Here is an 11610-nt window from a genome sequence, read left to right as displayed (position 1 = left end):
TCTTCTAAAGCTAAAGTGAAGGCATAGTAAAATATGAATCGTTTGGATGTGTTTCCGGAATATATCCAACCAAAATCAAAATATAATTGGATTTGTTCTAAGAATGGAACACAAGAAAACTCCGTTTGTTTGCTTTCTTCTTGTAATAAAACGCCCTAATGTAGGCACGACATCTATTCAAGACGTTCGTCGCTCAAAATAAATACATACACTCAGAGGAAATCTTATTATAAATTTCATAAGATACATCTTATGAACCACTTTTTTGAGTCCAAACTAATTTTTCATAAGAGTCTTATGAAATTCTTTCAATTTTCATACGATGTTATTATGTTTATAAGTTTCGTTATGAAAGCGCCTATTATTATGCTGAAAAGTTTATTAACAAATAACGTTTTCGTTTATGAGCAGAGGCAAACTAGTTCTCGGCGAATTTTGCAACATCTGCCGTTGTTGTGTTCGTTTATCCATTGAGGAGTCGACCAGTTTTCCCCGAGTTTTGAACCTCAAGCAAGCGGTTTGCACTTTGCAACCCGTAGAAGTTGTCAGTGTTGGGGGTGAGCATGAGGGTGAGTGTAGCAACCGCGTATATTTGCATCGTCCCGGGTGACGATTTTGTGTGTTTATGAAGAAAAACTTTGCTACTGTGCCAGTTTTAAACACGAAAACGCTATTTCAAAAAGAAAGCGAACATAGAAAGACCTTCCGATTACCGTTCATATTATGCAATACTACCTTCAGATAATTCAGTTTCAGAATTCAGATTCATCATTCAGTTTCAGAATTTAGATTCAGAATTCAGATTCAGAATTCAGATTCAGAATTCAGATTCAGAATTCAGATTCAGAATTCAGATTCAGAATTCAGATTCAGAATTCAGATTCAGAATTCAGATTCAGAATTCAGATTCAGAATTCAGATTCAGAATTCAGATTCAGAATTCAGATTCAGAATTCAGATTCAGAATTCAGATTCAGAATTCAGATTCAGAATTCAGATTCAGAATTCAGATTCAGAATTCAGATTCAGAATTCAGATTCAGAATTCAGATTCAGAATTCAGATTCAGAATTCAGATTCAGAATTCAGATTCAGAATTCAGATTCAGAATTCAGATTCAGAATTCAGATTCAGAATTCAGATTCAGAATTCAGATTCAGAATTCAGATTCAGAATTCAGATTCAGAATTCAGATTCAGAATTCAGATTCAGAATTCAGATTCAGAATTCAGATTCAGAATTCAGATTCAGAATTCAGATTCAGAATTCAGATTCAGAATTCAGATTCAGAATTCAGATTCAGAATTCAGATTCAGAATTCAGATTCAGAATTCAGATTCAGAATTCAGATTCAGAATTCAGATTCAGAATTCAGATTCAGAATTCAGATTCAGAATTCAGATTCAGAATTCAGATTCAGAATTCAGATTCAAAATTCAGATTCAGAATTCAGATTCAGAATTCAGATTCAGAATTCAGATTCAGAATTCAGATTCAGAATTCAGATTCAGAATTCAGATTCAGAATTCAGATTCTGAATTCAGATTCTGAATTCAGATTCAGAATTCAGATTCAGAATTCAGATTCAGAATTCGGATTCAGAATTCAGATTCAGAACTCAGATTGAGAATTCAGAATAAGTCAGATTCAGACTTTTGTAATGTGTATTTGGATACAGATTCAGAAATCATAATTCAGAATTTCGATTGAATTCACAATACAGAATTCAGATTCAGAAATCATATCCAGGTTTATTAGTTCTTTTTTTTAATTCGCTTGAAATGACCGTTCCTATTTTTGAAGGCTGATTTGCATTCGTTCTCTGAGTTTTGTTTAGAAATTCTTTTTCTCCTTTCTACTGCTGAACTGCCTGCTCTTGGGCTACAGTCCAAGAGGAGTGAAGGTAGGAATTATTAAAATTAATTATTATAATGTATTTATACAAACGATATTGTTTTACAAAATACCAAGCGTCTGCACTCCAGAATCAATCAACGACTTTTCGGTACAAATACGAACCAAACGCAGCCCGCCGAGAGAACAAATTGATAGAACGCAGCCTCCTCGAGCACTTTTCCAGCATTCAATGAACGCAGCCAGTTTTCAAAATCGAAGCAGCTGTCAAAAAGACAACGGAAAGAGAGCGAAAAGGGAAACGGAAAAATAACATGATGAGGTGGACGACTGTACAAGACGTTACACTTAATTTTGTTTTCAATTTGTGACTGTTGGTCGAAATTCAGAATCTTTTGAACTCTTGATTTCAAAATGTATGGTTGCTGAATCATTTAAATTTGAACCTAAAAATTTGAAATAAGAAGTAATCGATCACGTAACAGGAAACACTGAATGTTAAAAAGTTTTTAAAAAATGATAGAGCGTAGCTCATGATCGACCCTTCCACCAGGCAAAAAAACACTGTTTTCTTCCCATGTTGTTGATGTTCTTCTTTTCATCGCACACATCAAAAATCGAGATGTCGACGTTCGGTCGTTGATTGCAGTTTTTCTTCCTTTCCTAGCATAATAATTTCAATAATAGTGTACGAATTAACAACCGAGCCGTTCGGAATCGCGACCCGCAAGTGCCCAAAGTGTTCTTCCCGGTGACGACAGTGATAAAGTGTTGGCCATGCGCCCGGGAAAGCCGGAGTTCGGTGCGAAAAAGTGAATAATTATGGCATTTCGTTAAAACATTCACACGGCGGATCTCGCATAGAGGAAAAAAGTAGTGCGGCTTCTTTTTTTTTTTGGCCCAGCCAGTGTGTGCTGTGAATGGTCTTGCCGTTTTCTTCTTCCTTCTCTACCCCGTTCATCGAATGCTGTTGCTGTTGTTGTTAGTGGTGGATTGGTGGATGGTGGAATTTATGCTGCCGAACAACGCACACCCACACACAGACACTCGGTCGAGAGCATAACAATTTTATTTTTCGGGGGAGGCTGGATAATCCGGATTACTGCCGCTGCTGCTCGGTTCAACGGAACCCGAGGCAATACAAATGGCATAGCCAGTGTGTACTGTTTTAATCCGGGCGCAGTGAAACTACCGAATAAGGAATATGAAAACAGAACAGAACACTGTCTCGGCTGGCATTATGGGGAGTAAACATTATTTTCTCTGAGGTGATTTGACTCTGTGGAGGGAATTTGGATTCAATGAAAGTTTTCAAGGTAGGTGTATTTAACTCTTATACCTATTTTAAATACATTATTTTTATTCTTTTTTAAATTTTCAAAGGCCAAAAGTACAGTACAGTTAATTCTTTTATGTACTTATCTTGTTTTACATCTCAGTGACGGTTTACGGTTGACTTTTATACTCTTGTTTAAAAGTGCCAAGACAAATTCGAAAGTTTTATTTTACAAACCGTTTACACCTCTTCTTCATTTTTTTTAAATTTATTTTAATGATTAATAAATAAAAAGTTTAAATTGATAAATTTGATGAAACACAAACAAAGCATAAGATATAAATCTGAATCTTAAACTAGAATTTAATTCCAAAATTCAAATATGAAATTTCAAATAAAATCAAAACCTTATGAAACAGTTGAAACGTGACACTCGAAATTTGAGTGAAAAAAGTCAATACGGACGAAACTCACACCAAAAAGGTAAAATAGTAAGTTTTTTTTTCTTTATGACATTTTTTATGTAAAATTATGGAGTTATGCAAAACCGACAATAGGTAACGTATAAGCCAAGAAATGCTTTTTATTTTCTGAGAGTCATAAAATAGGTAAGTTCAATCTGAAAGCAAAACAACCTTTGAACCAGGTTTATGAAAAGAAGCTTAATAGCGGCACTTCATCCAAATGAACGTAAAGATAGTGCCTAGCTTTTTTCACTAATTTTATCTGGTACTCTGCTCGGCACAAAAATCATCATTTCCCGCATGAGCTTTCATTACGTTCTATGAAACAAAGAGTGAACAAACAGTTCTATCTCGAAATAAAAATTTGACAAACTAGTAGCAACTATTTTCCATTTAGAATATTTGTAGCCTGGACAACATATTCTATATTTGAAATACAAATTTTAAAGTTGTTTTGATGACTTTTGCAGCAGTTTTCTGTGAATTTTATGTGTGTTGTTTACATAAAAATGTAAAAAAAGGAGCCGGTTAGGGACCCGGATTACTGTTTTGGATATCGTGCAATTGTGTGCTATCAGATGCTTAAAAATTTTGTTTGTGATTTTTGTGGTCTTCAAAAATCGACCTTAAATTTAAAAGGACCTATGAAAATGACTGTTTTGCAACAGTAACAAATATAACTCATTTTTCTGAAGTCCGTGGGCATGGTAAGAGGCTCATTTATATCACTTTGATATAAATGGGTATGCCTTGTCGCGCAAGATCTTAAAGAATCGAATAGTGAGAGTATCACACCAGATCTTGCGAACACGAACGGATCACTGATAAACACCAGTGAAACGGAACCTACGTGTTGGCCCCACGGCTTTAAACAAACGTCTTACCAGTGTTCAATATGGTCCGATCAGTAATGATTGTTTGACCTGATATAATTTTTCATACAATTTGTTTAATAAAGTTTTATATTTCAGGTCCGGTATTCTGTAGGTTCAGAGGTATCCTAGACTGTAATGGGTCACGGGTTAATAACTGTTCAATGTGTTACTAGGCAAGGTAAAGGTAGCAGTATTCGTCTCCCCAATGCTCTAGTAAGTGTGCATTTGCGGTTTATGAATTTCGAAGGCTTATTCTTAAATCAAGCATTTTACAAGAACTAGAGGCTCATTGGATCAGAATGCTTTTTGGACAGTTTCGTGTTAACAATAATTCTTTCTCGTTTCAACGCTTTTTGGTATATTTGTCTATTGTTCGGTTAGACTTGAAATTCAATTAAGGTAGTCGAAGAAAGATGTTACGATTTTGAAAAACAATAATATAAAGGCAGCCGAGGAAGATAATATTGGGAATTAAAAATAGGAGTGTTATTTCTTTCAACCGAAACAGATTGAGGAAAGTTGCTCTGAGAAGATGTTCAGAGTTAGCGATGAGGCTTTAGAGGAACAGCATTGTCATTAGTAGTATGGTCTTGTTTGGTCATTTATCAATTATTCTATTGTTCGTTTGACGTAGATTTTTTTTTACAATTGCTGCAGTGATAAACACCTTTTAATGGAGATTCTGTTTTATGGTATCCAAGTTGTTAATATTATTACAGAGTAGCCACATTTGTTTTGAATCCCTAAAGACTTACTCATTTGTTAATATTTTTATACGCCAATCTATGCTAATCTCAAGAGATGGGCTCAAAGTTTTTGAATCGAGTAAGGTTAGGTGACAGATAGGGCCCAACATAACACTATTCACTGTGACAACAAATCTCAGCCCTTCAAAGGCTACTATTTGTTGCTCACTCCACATGACACAATTCTACTCACCGTGACAACAAAACTCAGCCCTACAAAGGCTACTATTTGTTGCTCACTTCACACGATACAATACTTTTCATTGTGACAACAAACCTCAGCCCTACAAAGGCTACTATTTGTTGCTCACTTCACATGACACAATACTACTCACTGTGACAACAAAATTCAAACATTGCTCACTACACATGACACAATATTACTCACTGTGACAACAAAACTCAGCCCTACAAAGGCTACAATTTGTTGCTCACTTCACATGACACAATAATACTCACTGTGACAACAAAATTCAAACATTGCTCACTACACATGACACAATATTACTCAATGTGACAACAAAACTCAGCCCTACAAAGGCTACTATTTGTTGCTCACTTCAGACGACACAATACTACTTAATATCACGACGAATCCAGCAAACAAACCAAACCAAAGCTACTATTTGTTGCTCACTTCACATGACACAGTGTTACACATTTCCACATCATACAACCGATATAAAATACCCTCGCACGTAATACGGCTCATTGGCAAGCCCAGTCCTGGTTCGCCAGGGTTTGACTTGTGAGAGAGCAACCGGAGTTTAAGTGGGACACATTCCTAATTCGCCCGGTGTATTGCGGTCTCCTCCAAATTCTACCCATTTCATTTACCCAGCTTTCCCCCGCGGTGAGAAGTTTTGGCCTCAAAAGGGCCGTGTGATTTCTCATAAAGCTGCCGCATAAAAAAAAAAAAAAAAAAAAAAAAAAAAAAAAAAAAAAAAAAAAAAGTAACAAATATAACTCATTTTTCTGAAGTCGTTTTGAAAAACTTTTGTTTGATATAAATCCAGAAAGATTAGGGACTCATTACGAACATTTGATAAAAAATATGAAATTATAACAGTATTGTGTGATGTCAGATCCGAGCACAAAAACATCTATTAATGAACAGAAAAGTGTCTTGAACTTGAAGTTTTGCAATTATTCTAACAAAACTTCCGGTTTTTGAGTAAAACTGGCTTTGGAATCAGCTCTCAAAAATGTCCGATTACCGAGCGTGTCCGATTAACGAGTGAGTTTCATAAATCACTTATCAGCCCAGTTTTCAAATATTAGCTTATTAGCTTAGGAAAAACAATGATTTTCAAGAAAACAAAATCATTCATTTTCAGTTCTTCTTTTTTATTTTCATTTACGGCTTATGATATAATACCTATTGGAAAACCAAAAACTATTTTTCCTAAAACAATTTGAATGAAAATATAGCCGGTATAGTGAAATTTCATTATTCTAGCTTGACACAATGTTTGTTCAAAAACGCCACCTTTTTTTGACCACTTTTTCTTCGGCTCGATTTTTAGACGCTACAAAAATTTTCATTTTTTTCTTTATTCTTGCCAAATAGATAGTTAACATGTTGACGATTCCAAAATGGTAAAACTTATTTAATTCGGTTTAGTAGTTTTGAAGATACAACAAAAATAGTAATTCGGGTCTATATGACCCTAACCGGCTAATTGTTCTTTTTTTGGTAACCGTAAAGGAAGGTTTAATCATTTAAAACTTCTCTTATACAAAAAAAAATCACTTAAAAGCGATTGAACAAATAAAGCTGTTAAATTCCAATCTTCTAAATATCATTTGATTTTAAATTTCCATTGTAAATAAAAATGTTCAAATGTGAAAATTTTTAGTCTAAAGTCGTTGCTAAAATTATATTTTTTCTTAGATGCATTTTATAATTTTTTTTCGATCATAAATCCACAAACATCAACATTTTTTTTAATCAGATTCATCCATCATGAGATAAAGCTGAAATGTTTAACTCAGTAGAATGTAGGCTGTATATGTGTAACATGTACATTGTACGTGTTAACACGTGTTATTCATGATTCACCAAAGGTACAGAAGCCAATGCTTTCCAAACGAAATTCAGATCGATTCGACTTTGCATCAATCGCCTCGAAACAAAAAGACATGCTCCGTTCTGATTAGCGAGTTGATGATCGTTTTGAAAAAAAATATGTCAAATTCCTTTCTTACCGTCGCGTCGACTTACTCGTTTGTAGTGCATGTTTTCCGCTGTCCCCGTCTATGGACTCTTTGAGCGGGACGTAAACCGACATACGTTCCTATTTTTATTGAATCCCGGAACCGAAAGCATCGTGTACGAAGTAAGCTATCTGCTCACACGGATACCCATTGAAACAATCCCGGTATTAAATACGAAATACGATGGTATCGTTCTACTCCGGTTCGCCATGGCCATGTTTTGGATCTGTACATTTTTACATGTCACCGTCGCATCTGGCTCCGACGCTGCTCAAACACTATACGACTAGAATCACTACCCATAATCAAGGATGCCGAAATCACAGAAAGATCTGTCATTTCACAGAATTTTGAGCAAATTTTCATCACAGAATCTGTGTCACAGAACACAGAATTTTGAAATTTTTCCAGATTTCACAGAATTTTGGAATTTTGAATGGATTTTCGAAATTATAATTTTTTAAGACAGTATGAAATTTGAATACTTTGAATTAGAAAAGTATGATAAGATTGGTAATGGTAATTGATTTTATCCAACTTAAATGTGAAAAAGACACAAGTTATCATTAATTTTCTATGAAATTCGAGGAAATAGTATCACAGAAATCCATCACAGAATTTTTGGGTAAAATCACAGAAAGTCAGAATTTTTTTTCTCAAAAACACAGAATTTATTTCGGCAACCTTGCCCATAACGTGCACCTGCAATTGTCCGACTTAGAGCCAGATTGGCGCAAGTCCAGAAAGGCATCCGACACCTCATTTATTTCATGGTCACTTCGTCAATTTAACCACAATCTCTTCAGTTTCAATAAGTTGCAGTGAATTCTTTTACATCAATCGAGTTTTGATCGGCCTTTTTGTTCAATGTGAATATCTATTATATAAAATTCTCTTGTAACGGTGTTTGTAGTACTACTCCTCCGAAATGACCAAAACGATTTGAATGAAGTTATTTTTAGAATATTCTGTAGCCATGCGAATCGGTTTATATCGAATAAAATTAACAAAAAGTTACCTCAATTGTCCGTAAAAATTAAATTTGTAGTTTTTTGAATCAAACAAAAGTCATGACATCCATTTTTTTCGAGATTTTCTTTACTTTGGGCGCCGGGCGGGCGGTTTGTTTTTCGTCTCTATGGTCGAGGCGTCGCAAACAAACGTCGTGAGAGGATAGTAACCAGGGCATAGCATACTGATTAGTGGGAATATTTGGGCGCCTATTTCTTAACCAAGCATACTTTCAACGCACGTGGCGGCGATATGAAGCCTAGATGTGTTTTTTTCTTTTTGATTCCTAGCTCATTTGTACAGCACAAATGAATAAATGAAGCCTAGATGTGACCCAGATTGATATTTTACCGATCAAATCATAACCTTTTAAACGGTTTTAAATATTAAAACTGTTTTTATTTCATGTTAATTGAATCAGCAATGGTTGTCTGATGCATATGAAAAAATGGTATGACTCTTTGCGGACGTTTGAAAAAAAGAAAGTGGGATGATTTATGTTCGATTGAATAATCCAATACGCCTAGAAACATTTTTCGAACATGTACAAATGTGCTTAATTGAAGCTAAATCAAGCGCCTTTAAATTTACAGAACAACAACTGAATCCGTTGAAAATGAACAGACGCATGTAATGAACAAGAGCCTGTCCTTTAAGAAGGATTAAATAGGATTGATGTATATTTAAAGGCCGAATTCAAAGAATTTTTTGCAACCATTTGTGTAAGTTATCTATAATCTAAGAATTTTCAGTTAAAAGGTACACTAGAGCGAATGCAAACGTTCAAAATGTATACATTATTTCTTCATTTATAAATGGTCGGGACCATACATACAATCTGACTAAACAAACTCAACTTTTTCTAAAATTATTTACCGAAAAACTGTTTACAGGTTCACTGTTATCATACCCGGTGTTCCTTTATTGAGAGTTTCGATTTACAAAAAAAAAACAGTTATTTTTTGAAGGCTTTGAGTTATTTCAGCATGAAATTTTCCAGAAAATTATATGAACTCATGAAACCATCGTAGCCTGAACAGATTATTTCTTTTCGATCTATTTAGTTTTTTTTTAAATCTGCTTTTCAATTAAATGTTATTGAATCTAAGTCTAAGTCTAAAAATCAAATCGCAGATCCCCACCAACAATGTTCAGGAAATTTTGAAATCAGAACATCATTTCGATCTTCAATTAAAAACATTTTTTTCTATTTTTATTACCAATCGATTCCTTGATTCATTGGGTTAAAGTTCATAGACATGTAATTTGCATTTTTTTCATTAATCAATATAAAAAAGTAAATTGCAGTTTACAAGATCGCCAGATTTTATGCCATGGCAAATGCTGTTTGGGAACACTTCAAGTTGAAATGTGTCATATCTATAAGTTCGGTATCTAGAAAAACTTTTTGAACTTGATTTTGGTGAAAATATGTATATTAATTCAAACTACTTCGAGGGGTGAGGATGGTGAACAAAAAGCTGTCCCAAAACTAATTGGGAGCTAAAAGCGCTGCTTTAGGAATATTAATCCTAACGCAGCACTTTGAGCTCCCAAATACTCCGAAAATTATCCCAATATTCAAAATTATATTTTCATAAAGTGCAATAAATTACAATAAATGAGAAACTTTTGATTTCGATTCAAACCTTAATGTTATTTCGAACAAAGCGAAATAAATCAACTAAATGGTATACAGTAATTGAGACATATATATTATCAACATACAATTATTTATGGAAAAAGTTACAAAAGTGTTTTTTTTTGCAATAGGTTTGCAAGTTGGACGATAACATCGAACTGAAAAAATAAAACCATTTTGCGAAAAGAACCTGAAACCTGACCATTCGTGACCATAGGTTTTATTTCGATAGAATTATGTGGGTCAATTCGAGTAAATGGAAATGAGGGAAATTAAAAAAAAACTAGAACATGTTCACAACAGCGAGACGATTAACAACTCGATATTTAATAAATTTTAAAAGTTAATCAGCGAAGAAAAAAATGGAAAATGGACGCCAAATTTAACAGGGTAAGACGAAGTTTGCCGGGTCTGCTAGTATATTTATATACGGTTCACAGCTATGACTACAGCTACTGGATTCTAACTTGCATTTGACTAGATCTGAGAAGAAAATGCACGTTCTGCAATTGTGGAAAATATACGAATTTCAGTCGATTTGAATCGCGGATCCAGTTAAATTTCTTTTCAAATAGTGATAAAAAGGGAAACTTTCCACTTATTATTATCAGGGAAAGTTCCCTGATTGTGCGTTTTGTGACAGGAAGAAATAAGTGGTGGGAGAGAAAAAAAAACTCAAATTCCCGCGCCCGGTGGGAGTGGTTTTTTGGTGGCCTGCTAAGCTTAACTGAAAAAGTGCTAACAATTTTTAAAATCCGGAAGATTGAAATTGATCAAGTGATAGTATAATCTAGACGGATGGAACCAGTTCAGTGACCACCATCACCTTCGGAGCTTCAGAAAGTGGACTCCTTCGTGGATTCAAGGACCAGTATTCCAGGAGGACTTTCAGATGAACAATTAGCATCTTTTATAACTTTTTTGGTGAGCCCGTTCCATTTTAAACTTTTGTTTTTTATTGCTGTTTGACTTTTCAGTTTTATTTTTGAAACAATGCAACATTCGTTTTTAAATTAAGTGTATCTTAAAGATTTCCGGATTTTATTTTAAACTGACATTGTTGATACCTCAGTATCAAATCAAAGTTTTTAAAATAAGGCTTCTCTAAGTTGATCCATGATGCAAAACTACTTTTTATTTTGAAATAATTTACTATGGAAATCAATAATATATACACTCAAAAAAATACTATTATGTATGCCATAAGATTCTCTTATGAAGTGGCGCCATAAGAAAAATTTATGAAATTCATAAGATTGTCTTATGACGCGAATGAATTCTGAAGATGAACGCCTACTTCAATGAGAGGTTGTTGCTTTTCATAAGAGACTCTTATGGAAACAGTAAATCACTTTCTAATAAGAAAAAATCTAGTTATTTCATGCTGAAAACATTCACTTTATTGTTTGCCTAATTTGTTTAAAACTAAATTCTCCATGGTCACCATCAGCAGTGCATCAACCGACGGCTCCATCAGTTTTTTTTTGCCGCATCTTAATCTTCGACCTTTCGTTTTTTGGCGATCA

The 11610-nt window shown here is 34.3% G+C and overlaps 1 protein-coding gene across 3 annotated transcripts in view; it reads left to right on the top strand.

Moving 5' to 3' along the window:
• The window catches only part of LOC129755884 (axin), a 357557-nt gene that overhangs the window by 281557 nt on the left and 64390 nt on the right, over nucleotides 1-11610 (top strand). For 2 of the 3 annotated variants that reach the window (XM_055752581.1, XM_055752577.1), the window contains exon 1: nucleotides 2497-3169. The exons of the other annotated variant lie outside the window; for it this stretch is intronic. The gene's annotated coding sequence lies outside the window, so the exon portion shown is untranslated. Of the gene's footprint in view, nucleotides 1-2496; nucleotides 3170-11610 lie in introns of those variants that run through there. 3 annotated transcript variants of the gene reach the window in all.

This window comes from Uranotaenia lowii, chromosome 3 (assembly GCF_029784155.1).
Source record: "Uranotaenia lowii strain MFRU-FL chromosome 3, ASM2978415v1, whole genome shotgun sequence".
NCBI lineage: Eukaryota > Metazoa > Arthropoda > Insecta > Diptera > Culicidae > Uranotaenia > Uranotaenia lowii.
The sequence above is the reverse complement of the archived record's forward strand: the minus strand, read 5'-3'. Positions and strand labels throughout refer to the sequence as shown.